Consider the following 12,343-nt stretch of genomic DNA (forward strand, 5'->3'; position numbering starts at 1 on the left):
ACATTCGTAAACTTAAAACTAAAGCTACGAGGGTTCCAAACGCGTCCCGGTCTAAGAAGAAGCCCACAATAAACTTAGCCGGGTGTTTTTTTTTTTGTTATCACCATCTCACAATGTCATTTTAAATTATTAGAAGAGCAACCTGGTTAGAGCAATAATTTACACCCAAGCTTTTTTATCGTTTACGTAGTCCTTTATACTATAATAGGACTTTTCTATAAGCTTACGTTTAATACAAACTTTGAACTTTTTAAGAGACATCTCCAAGATGTCAATTGGTAGTTTATTGTAGAATTGTATGCAATTTCCTTTAAACGAATTATGAATTTTATGTAACCTAGTATGTATGTAACCTAGTAAATTATTGCAGTCACATTTTTTCTTTAATTTAGAAATGTTTTTATGAACATACATTAAATTTTCAAATATGTACTGACTATACACTGTCATTATTTTAAAATCTTTAAATTTATCTCTCAATGACTCTCTCGGACCCATTTTGTAGATAGAACGAACAGCCCTCTTCTGCAGCACGAAAATAGTGCTAATATCAGCAGCATTACCCCAAAGTAAAATTCCATATGACATAATGCTGTGAAAGTAACTAAAATATACCAGTCTAGTAGTTTCTACGTCGGTCATATGGCGTATCTTCTTTACCGCAGGCAGCAGAACTAAGCCTGTTCGATAAATTATTTACATGAGGGCCCCATTGATCTCTACCAGGCAACCAATGGCGTCAAACACAGCTCAAGAAGACTACGAAATTATATTGAATAGTATCTTTCATTGAATTTTAAATGGGTATGTATAACAGACTTTGCCCGACTATGCTTTCCTGAAGCAAATACTGGTTGCTAGCATATAGTAAGTAGGACTAGGTAGAACAAGGTCAGTTATATCGTTAAATGAAAGAGTATTTTAGTATTCCCACCTATACGGTTGTGTCATAGAACAATACAGGTGTTTCGTTCTATTTCGTTTCCGAACCAAACATTATTAGTATCACCGCCGTCTGTTTTGTAGACACGCAATACGAACGTAAAAAAAAGAAGTAAAGTTGAACTATAATAATATTTATCGTGGATGTATAAAACTGTAATGATCTGTGCATATGTCAGTCAAAACAATTATGAAGTTGAGTTTTGTATAACTAAATATCGTAAACGTATTCAAATGCACTCCTAAAGAGTAATAACCGTGTGAACGAATAAATGAAACAAAAACATATCCTATTGTCATTAGAAATAGAAACTACAAAAGAGATCAATGAGATGGGCCGTCTGCCGTCACAAACTGACAAATATAAATTATTAACGTGCGCTACGTCACATCCCTCCCACGCTTGTTTTAAATTTATTGTCTTGTGGGGCCACTGGTTATGCGGCAGTGTTTGCTTTTTAGATTGAAATACAGACGGGTTTTTGATCGGAGTAGATGGTAGTAGCTCAGCCGACGCTGCTGATTTTCTCTGTTATATTACCTTAGTCGCCTCGTACGACACCCGCGGGAAGATCATCACCACACGGAAAATAATATAAAATAATCAATCGGTAAATTTAGAACTGTTGCTTTAAATTTTAACGTACAATAAACTTGGGGAAAGGTCTGGTGGCTTGAGACAGGTTTTATCTAGTTCAAGCATAAGTCCCCACATTAAAACTGTGTATTAAAATAACCTTATATTGTACTTATATAAGTTATGTGGAGAAATAAATATATCATTCATTCATTCATGCATTCAATAATTTGGACAGTTGGATATAGTGGATTGGTTATGTGAGTTATGGACAGATGCCTACGGGATACGGGTAAATTAAGCGCGTTAACCGCTATCATCTCATGGAACGCAGGGTCTTTACAGATCTGTCCCCACTGCGTCATGGTGCTTATCGCTTCATCTCATAACTTGGTACACACCCAAACCATCCGTAGCAACAGTGACGAATGGCGACGCAACGCGCGTCATAATTAGCTCCATGTCACAAAACCAAGGTTTGATTCCCAGTTTATTACTTACGTTTTACAGAGCAATCAAATTAGAGTACCTTGTTAACCTTGCCTTAATTAAAATAAATATTTTGTATTCAAAAGCTTGCTCAAAGCTTTAAACGTCAACGCTAAATTCGCTAAAAGCAACACATAAGGCAACTTTCCACGATATGTTCAAGGATGGATGATGTGTTTTTTGATCAGACTTTTAACAGTGAGCTTAAGGTATCGGTGAGCGCTGTGAATTTATTTAGGAGGTCCCGGGTTCGATTCCCGGCAGGAGCAATTTGGGAATATATTATTTCTGAATATGCTCTGGTCTGGTCTGGTGGGAGGCTTTGGCCGTAGCTTGTGGCCACCCTACAGACAAAGACGTACCGCTAAGCGATTTAGTGTTCCGGGGCGATGTCATTTCATTTCATTTTTCGGAAGGACACTTGCCGATAACCACCTGAGGGGTTGCTACGGCGTCACCGGGGGAGTGGGGCGAGCGCGAAAGCTCGTCAAGAGAAGAGCCCCAGGGCCCGACAACATCGGGGGGGAAGTGGGAGACGTCGACCCGAGGATGCCTCCTGCGAGGACTCGGACCTCGGCTCGGTTCGACGTTAATCTGACTGTTGGTGGACTTTTGGACTAATCATTGTTTAGTCCGATCGCCCCCGTGACCGTGGTAAGGATCCACGTCCGGATGACGTCAGAAATCGGGGCCCTATAACGGTGCGATGTCGCGTAGAAACCGTGGTATGACTACCATACTCCCTGCCAAGTTAGCCCGCTAACATCGCATCATCAGTAGTGGAATAAAAAAAAAAAATGACTAAAATACTATGCTATACCGACTGTCTACTTGTGTGCGGGTCTCTTAAATTATGACATTTGTTGTGACGCCATAAAAAATGTCTAATCAGCGGGTGTGAAGATACGTTGTCCAAATTTATTTTGTGTCAATCAGAATTTTCCAAAGAGAAATACTTCTCGAGACACTCCTAGACGCTTTTAACATTGAATTTCACGTGGAGGAAGGAAACCACCTAAAGCCTTAGAGCCTTACAAATAAATAGCCTTAAGTTTCGCACTTTTCAAATATCAGGGCGTGACAAAACGCTACATAACTATTCCAATGTTATGCTACGTTTGCTCGTAAAACCTAAGAGTTTGTAAAAGGTCTGCAGGAGCTTTGGAATATTCTGTCAAGTAATGATCTGAGTGCACTAGAAAGTCTGGCAGGAGATCTACAGCTTGCAACTTCTGCTGAGTAAAAAATTATAACTTGATAGATTACTTCACGACACAACTACTTAAATATCAAAATAAAACTTTTTTTTTTCAAAGGGCTGTATTTGGTCTGTCAGTCAGGTAAGACAAAGCCTAAAAGGCTTTTTATAAAACTGGATTGCTGGATAGATGAACGCTGAAACTTTGGATTAACATTTATATTATTTTTTATTTAAAAAAAATTAGCATTGTGGTAGCATGTAAGTTTTCGAATCGAAAGAAAAGTCGAATTTTACACCTTAACACCGCCATCTCTACTTTGATTGAGAACAAAAATTCACTGGAATTTTCATTTTAGTTTTTCCAAAATTTTGTGTAAAATTCTGATTAATATTATAGGAGATAGATCAAATACATCCTGTAGGACAAAAACAAATTTCGCGTCGTCTTTGTGACCTTAGGAAGACAGCTGTTTTCGGTCGCTCAACAAACGCAGCCTAGCAGCCTTGCAGCTTGTGTCTTAATAATTTATCTCAGTCAAAACTGATACGATCTGGAATGGCCCTGACTGAAAATGATACAGACCCCATCCTGATCTGCTTCCAAATATATAAAGCTTTTCCCCCTTCGTTAAAATAAATTATTACAACAATATTCCAAAACCACTGAAGCTTAATAGAACTGTCGGAAGTTTAACAAAAATATTAAAATTCAGCATTCATTCTTGCAGTCGGCCCAAAAAGTTTTAATTTTCGGACCGGCATAAAATATCATGTGCGTTAATTACTTTGGAGTTTTCGTACATTTTTTTACGTAAAAGCCAGATTCCAAAAGAACGGACAAAAACCGCGGTGAAATTTGTGCCGCATTAATTAGGAAGCCACTGTGTTGTCACCGAACTTTACTCTTTCTGGACACTGTATTTTTTACTTCCGTTTTTAAAGAGGTTTAATTTATAATGCGACAACTTAAAAGTCTACTCAAGCCTATTTTTGCAAAACATTAAACGTATTAAAACAAATATAACGTTTTTAGTATCTTTCATATTTTAGTAGAGCTAAAGATAATATGTTAGGTCTGTAATAATTTTGGTATTTAAAAATATTATTGAAGGTTTGTATAAACGTTTTTTTTTTTACAAATTCAAATTATTACTATGAATACCTATGTCTACAATATCCCTAATAACTTTAATAATGGGATTAATCCAGCAGGGATACTTACATAACTACGTAAGTTAAAACACGTTCTGGTTTTCTCCTATATTTGCTTTATGAAAATGTGGGTAAATAGGAAATAAAAATCCTACTTATTTATAGCCTCACCTTATAAATCCGTGACTTTCTATGCATCATACAATCTCGCCGGAAATTGATTACAAGGAATATGTCCTGCGAAAGACATATTACATAAAATATTTTATACCAGATTAAGGCGAAGTAAATAAAGGGTGATGTGATCTAAGTATTATGCAACTGTAGTTGAGATTTTTAAGGCAGAGCTCGTCCGGGGAAGCAGCATCATCATGCTTATTTAAGGCACCAAGAATCATCGATTTGGCATACAGGCATACAGGCACATGAAGTTTAACACCTACGCCCCAGGTTGATGGACGCAGGGCGGTACGTAAAAGTATAGTCAGATTCATCAATAGTCCATAACCGTCAACTGCTATATATACTAAAGGCTTCTACCAATGGAAAGGTTTCCCTATAACAACCACGTTGGGCAGACGGGTCGCAGTAGATGGTAGCTATATAGATATAGGACAGAGGATTCTGCTGCCCATACTCCGTTATATTCTCCGATCAGATTATATTTTTTAATAATAATAAGTAACTTTACTTTCGGGGGTCGACCAACACTGTGTTTATGAGTTTTATTAACATTAACAAAATAATAATAACATAATAAGGGACCATAACAATATGGCAAATGGCCGCCGTACAACAAGAGTTTAGCAACGACACATAGCTCAACGAGTCGCGAAGCTGAAGTGGTAACGGACAGGAAACTGAGCTCGGAGAACCGATGGACCTTGGGGTTTATAGCACTGTTAAACACAGCGTTGGTCGACTCCCAATGTGGTGGACAGAAGTCATCAAGCGTGTCGCTGGGAGCCGCTGGAAACAAGCGGCACTTTTGGAACTCCCTCAAAAAGATCTAAGTCCAGCAGGGGACGTCAATCGGTCAAATATGATGATGATGTTGGTTGCCAAACTCAGCACTATGCAGTTCCTTGACAATAATGCTATTTGCTACAACTCATTTACGAGAGAACTGACAACCGCGCCTCAGGCCACGCTATTCAGCGTTACAATTGTTAAACCATTTTCCTGATGCAATTCATTACAGTCGAAATGTAAACAAGAAATTACGTTTTTAACGAACTACAACCCAAACACTAACATCAAGCTGTTACATCTCTTGCACGGTTTTGTACTGATATTTATATTATTCTAAACAATTAACTAAACAGTATCTGGTTAACATCACTAAATGTTTGAAGAGGTAAGATTTAATTTCGATCTATGCTGAAAATACATGGCATACATTAAACAGTGGATACGGGATTCAATCAAGGCATATTACATGCTTACTGAAATACCTATAGGTAAATTCTTCTGAAAATAAAACACTTAGCTGGGAGTAGTAAAAGTCAAATACGAGTATGTTACATTTTCTCACTGCAAACAAGTAATAAAAATAAATTTTAAAAACCTGTGTTGCAATTTTGAGACGTCGTTCATGGATGAATTTATACAAATAAAAAAGCTGAAGAGTTTGTTTGTTTGAACTCACAAATCAATGGAACTACTAGTCGAATTTAAATTTTAAAGAATCTTTTTAAAGAATCTCATGATTCGATGGACCATTTTTCGAGTAAGGCTTATGTTGAAATGACTAAATAACTTTTTGAAATTGCTCCCTTAGAAAGTCCAAGTTTTTAAGTTATATCGATTAAAATTCATATTTAGGATGGCAATTAAAAGGGCAAAATATCTTCATATTTCAGGCTATTTTATTTTATACCACCCATAAGTTTCGATCAACAGGCGATGCGTCCTGTTGAACTATCAACAATAAACTAGATATTTTTTTGATATTTTTAACTTTTTTTAACATATTATAGACATAAACCTATTGTCACCGAACTCACGTCTGTAAACAGAAACAAGCCAATCAGATTCTAGGTTTCTGCTATAACTGCTGTCAAACCTCTTTGAAATCACCATTTTAAGGTAGAATAAGATTATTATCCCCGTCCCAAGTAACTCATCTCACAGCTACGCCTCAATTCTCCTTAAAATACATGCTGCGATTGTAAAAAATAATATTAAGGTTATATAAAACCGTCATCTTGTACAAATTGGCATAAATATATGTGATATAACAATGGCCAAACCTAAAAACCAAAGGAAGAAAAAGATAGTACAATCGTTTTTTTTCACATCGTCTGTGTTCACAAGTTAAAGAAAACGTAACATCGACAAAAATACCAAAAAATAGTATCAATTGTTATTTGTAGGTAAGTCAAGTTGTAAAAGTCAAGGAATGACTGTCAACATGAGCATAGGTAAAAGTAATTAATGCAAATAATGTGATAACCATATCGAATGACTTTCGTCACGAGCCCGGTAGGCGAAAATATGTAATTCAATGGACATAATGGCAACTATAACGACTTGATCACAAGGACGTACTCGTACCTATAGAGAGGTTTGACTTTCATTCCCACGATAACAAATCTCGAATAGTGGCCAACGACAGGAGTTTGTTTCTCCAAAACCAAGACTAACCATCTTTAATAACCTACTGCAAAGTTTGAAACTTTGCGATTTAACAACAATAATTAAAATTAATAGAAGCGTATCGTCAAAGCTTTCATTTCTAGAAAAACCACAAAACTTACCGTCCGACAACAGAATTTTGTAACGGACTTGACGTCAGCCAGCAGTTCGACCCAAAGCAAGCTTAGCATATCGTCACTACTATTATTTAATCTGTAGTTGGTACCCAGCTCTGCCAATACACATGCATAAATACATTATTTAGGAATACCCGGGAGCATCAGATAACCAGACGTACGCTTTGTTTATGTAAAATTAAAAAACATAATTGATTGCTGAACCTGTCAGTTTTAATTCGGATTTAATTTCCACAAAAAAATCTACATTGCGAAGATTTTACGAAATTCATTTGATACGTTTTTTTTTCTGACCCCATAATTAACAGCGAAAACATACAATGATTGTTTCATTGTTCAATCGGGGCAATTATGTCTGTGAATTCTGGATAAACAAACCGACAGAATATATACAGACATAATGCACAAAAAATTGAATGTTATTTTATCGGAACATCGCTTCAGGTTTCACATAGGAGTTAACTGTGGTGTCGGACCTGTAATAATTTACCAGTAAATTTCTAATAGTAAAATATTATGTTCTACCGGTTAAAAGATTGAAAGATTACGCAGGAACCACCGAAATGATGCATAGTTACGAAACTTAACCGGTTTATGCCACGATATGAAAAAATCACTGAACGTGATGCATTGCTCCGACAAACTGGTAATTATCTGTGAGTTAAGCTAAATCGAGATCGATAGAAACGGGTTCTATATTTGATCAGTTAAATAAGTTCAAAACCGAAACTCAAACGATGATCAGGGTTTTAAGAAAACCCGGTTTTAAAACAAAAACTATCGTGTGTTGTCTACTTCTGCCGAGCTGGTTACCACCCTACCGGCAAAGACGTGCCACTAAGCCATTTGGGGATTCGGTCGATGTCGCATGGCAACCGATTAGGGGCAAAGGCCTTCACTCTCACAGGGAGGGTTTTAGAGCTGAGACTATGCTTTTCCAAAGCGGGTTCCCGGGGATCGAACCCAGGGCCTCGTGATCCTCTGTTGAACATGGTAACCACTCGCCCGTGTGGCGACCTGAGTCCTTTCCTATTCGTGGCATTGAACACACGCAGCTATACACGTAACATGACCAAAGTAAAACATCACAACAATGTCCTTTAATGATTTTTTTTTATAAGACACCAAAATTATTTTCTGCTTTGCCTGCCTTGCCATATCCGTCATATCACATTTGACATGATACAGCTGGAAATTACGAGGCAAAAGTCAAATAAAAAAAAAATAACTAACTTCTAAAAAATAATAATTAATTTAGCACAAAACATAAGAATACCGGAGGATTATAAAAGAATATATAATATTATGAATTCGTAGCTGAGTTTTGAATACAGAAATATACAAACAGTAGAGATATGTAGAGTTTGTTCAAGCACGATTTATTCCAAACTTACCGCTTTCATTATAATCCATTATATTATTTAAACGGGAAATTCAATTCTGAACACCCTTATCTGTAAACTTTTCATCACTGACCACAAAGCTTTACGTTATATAAAGCTTTATTTATTTCCAAGTAGATGATATTTATTTACATTAAATATCTATAGTTCTGAGCACTTATTGAAAGATAAAGTAAATGTTCAAATATAATAAGGAATGCAGATTGTTGGTGTGTAAAACTGCACACAATCTTTTAGATCGCCGACATATCACTGAAATTGGTCTACAATTGCAGTCTCATAAAGACTAACGCGTAAATTTATGACAACTTCGTATAGAGTTATGAAGAAATTGTATTTAGATTTACGAATAAAATACAAGCAGATTTTCGCAATTATATACTATATATTACAACACCTAGCTTAAAAGCTGCGCGCGCGCCGACTAACTCTGACTATCGTTTGGATCAATGATTATAATATTAACAGAGGTGGCAGGTAGTAATAGAAGATGTCATTTCGTGGTTTTTTATAATCTGCGATAACCATCCAAATCTACATTGTGCAATTTATAATTTCATCAATTTGTATCTACCACACCGCAGATATTAAGAATTACACGTAATTTACGCACATTTCTTCGGAAACCGGAACATCCTAAGGAGATGATGACTTGACAATTTTCATTTATTTATTATTGCTAAGAATCCATTGCTTTAATTGGATCAAAATAATACTGCTCTAAACGATAGTAGTAAATCCAACTAGACGACGAGGTATTCAAATACTTTGTGTATGTACTTAATACCTCGTTCGTATGTACTTAGTTAGCTGAGGCCTGAATCTAACTATTTTTTCGTCTGTGCCAAAGCAATGGGTACAATTTAGATTTGTTGCAATGGTGTATCTGAGTTATTATGCATACTCTATGATAGAAGCATCTAATAATAGTTCGCGTGCGACGCTAACCGTTCCCGTATCAGTTTTAGTTTTTATTGTACGCTCCGAGTATTTTTGGAGAACTCTGTAAAATTCACCAACTGGCACAGGATGACTAGATTTTACTATCGTCCGTTGCCTACTTTTGAGACCAATCCTTGAAGGTTAAAAACACGGCTTGGCTGGGAGTACCTAATTGAAAAAAACAAAAATTCTCAATTAAAATAGGAATTGCAAATCAATGCTTTTTTATAGTTATAAATGACGGAGCAAGGAGCTGAATTACACTGTACATTAATTACCTAGCCCAGAAACGATGCGACACCTACAAAATATTCAATTTCCACAAACAATAAAATAAAGGAATAAAAAAAATACGTTTAAATATTCCGTTTTACAAAGTTGATAAAAGTTGTTGCTTAATTCGTAATCCGGTATTTCCCGATTATATCTGAGTTATTAATGTGCTACCTGAATTTATTGTGTTTTATAGGGCTACCAACTCTAAATTTCAACCTTTCCTGGTGTTTGTCTTGTCAATATAATATTTCTCCTTTTTCTTTAATTTCTACCTGCATAGGTATTTTCGAAATCTTCATAAATGTTATGATAGGCATGTGGAAAACATGAAGTACCTACTACCGTTTTCCCACGTTTTCTTCCGCGTACAACTTCTGACAATAATTTAAAGTCCTGCCATACAAACTCTCATTCTATTACCCACCGCGTCGTTCACTTTCTCGCTGCTCAACCATCCATCTTAACCATCCTCAAGAATAATTGGACTATTAAATACAATAAAGTTTTTTCAAAATAGACCGGCAGTTCCAGAGATTAGCGCTTTCAACATACAAAAAACAAACTCTATAGCTTATATAATTCGCATAACATATGTTACTTAATTTTAATGTTTAGACAGCCCTATTGCGGATGAAACCCGAATTTTTTGAAACAGTCGTACAATAATCGCATATAATTTGTACCTATCTGTAGCAGGAAAATCTTGAGCTTTATTATCGAGTTACAGGGGATAATAATAAATATTGATATTGATTACATTAATAAATTGGGTAACTTTGCTTTTCAGTTAATTCAGTTTAACTTTGACAGTTAACCATAATAAGATTTTATTGGCTTATCTTTCCTATACGTGCACAGTCAATAAAGAGTTTTTCTTTCAATACTTGAATACTTCTATTTTTCGAATTCGTCTCGTTCAGCGCCAACATTATTGACAATATTCAGAATATCGTCATAATATCGGCGTGTATAGGCAAAACCTTTTGAGCTCTTTGGGAAAACCGTGTGTTACCGTTAACCGTGAGTTAAATATTGGCATATATGTCTTGCTTGCGACTACGCATGCGTTTTTAAAAGTATTAAAAAAATCTTGCTGGAATGGTCTATCTCCAAGATGCGAGCCATAGGTATCCATGCAGAAATTCGTCAAGATTGGTTTTGCAGCTAATCCGTCTTAAGAAAACCTTTCTATAACTATGCGAAAACGGTACCCTTAAATTCCGGTATACAAAGGATTCTATGTCCGTCTCCAGGACGCAAGCACACATGCCAAGTTAGATAAGTACGTAAGATCCGTCAAGGTTGAGCCAACAAAAATAACAAACCAACAAGTAAACAGACATACTGACAATATTGATATACGCAGATGACCGTCCCGGAGACCTATTACGGTTTCACCTTAGATATTTTTCAACCCCCATCACTAATTACTGCTAATAATCGAGATTATATGATTTTATTATGAGATTATATAATATTATTATATAACATCACCATAAAATAGTTGATTGCACGTTGCAAGCAACTGAAGTCAGTAAATGGATGATTGTCCAACAATGGAGGTTTGAAGGAGAATTTGATGTAGGGCCGACGTACCTACCTTTTATCCTGTATCACTAATAACGAATACTTTATTCAAACTGGTTTACATATGACAGACTTATTGTATAAAATCGGCAAAACTATGTATTCCCTTTCCCGATCAATTATATTTACGGGATCTTGGGAATTTGATGTTTTTCTAGGACTAAAAGTGGCTTATGCTCTTTCCGTCCTTTCAACTATCTATCTATATGTGTATCTATATCTGCACCAAATATCTAGCCAACTGGTTGCTTAGCTAGGGTGTACTCATGTTCGGCTTAATGATCTTGAGGTAATTTGGCACAGAGACAGCTTGTTCTCTAGAGACGGACACCGAATACTTTTTATACCTACCGGGATAATACCCGAGTAGTGGGATTTTAAATAATATCTTTGTTAGGTAGGTACAATAAGATAGCCAGTTTCAGCGAGATAACACTATAAAACCAAATTAATTACGCGATCGAAGACATGGGCTAAAGCTTCATTTTAAACAATGTAACTCGAATTTTAATATTGATAATTGATGTTATATATATTTGGTCAAGTTACGTTCTTTATTAGCAATAACCACTTTGAATTTGGTAGGCCAGTATTAAAATAATTATAAAACTTAAAAACCGACCGCACAGTGCATCTTTCTGCAAAATTTGGGATAAACATTATATATGCTACGGTTGGACGATTATTTGTCTATATTAAACAACTCCGAACCAAATGTTTTACTCGTTCGCTGCTCAGAATTCAGATATGCATCGCTGGCATGATCTTTAAAATTCATATAGAATTTTACTACATTGTCTTTTATTCTTCATAATTTATGTTAACTCGTAAATACGATAGTGATGCAAAATTCAAGCATATTATTGACTCTAATATTGACTATTTCTAATATTTCCTTTTTCTTCAGATACAACTGAGATTGAAATTAGAATAATATAAGCTTCATTAGTTGATAGTGTGTATCTAAAATACAAGAACGATTTACTGGCAACACCGTAGC

General features: G+C 35.8%; 1 protein-coding gene across 1 annotated transcript in view; it reads right to left on the minus strand.

Annotated features, from left to right (window-relative positions):
* Positions 1-8,639, minus strand: part of LOC120628224 (potassium channel subfamily K member 16) — a 28,749-nt gene extending 20,110 nt beyond the window's left edge. The window contains exon 1 of the mRNA XM_039896487.1: positions 8,530-8,639. The gene's annotated coding sequence lies outside the window, so the exon portion shown is untranslated. The remainder of the gene's footprint in view (positions 1-8,529) is intronic.
* Positions 8,640-12,343: the final 3,704 nt, after the last annotated feature.

This window comes from Pararge aegeria, chromosome 12, assembly GCF_905163445.1.
Source record: "Pararge aegeria chromosome 12, ilParAegt1.1, whole genome shotgun sequence".
NCBI classification, from domain to species: domain Eukaryota; kingdom Metazoa; phylum Arthropoda; class Insecta; order Lepidoptera; family Nymphalidae; genus Pararge; species Pararge aegeria.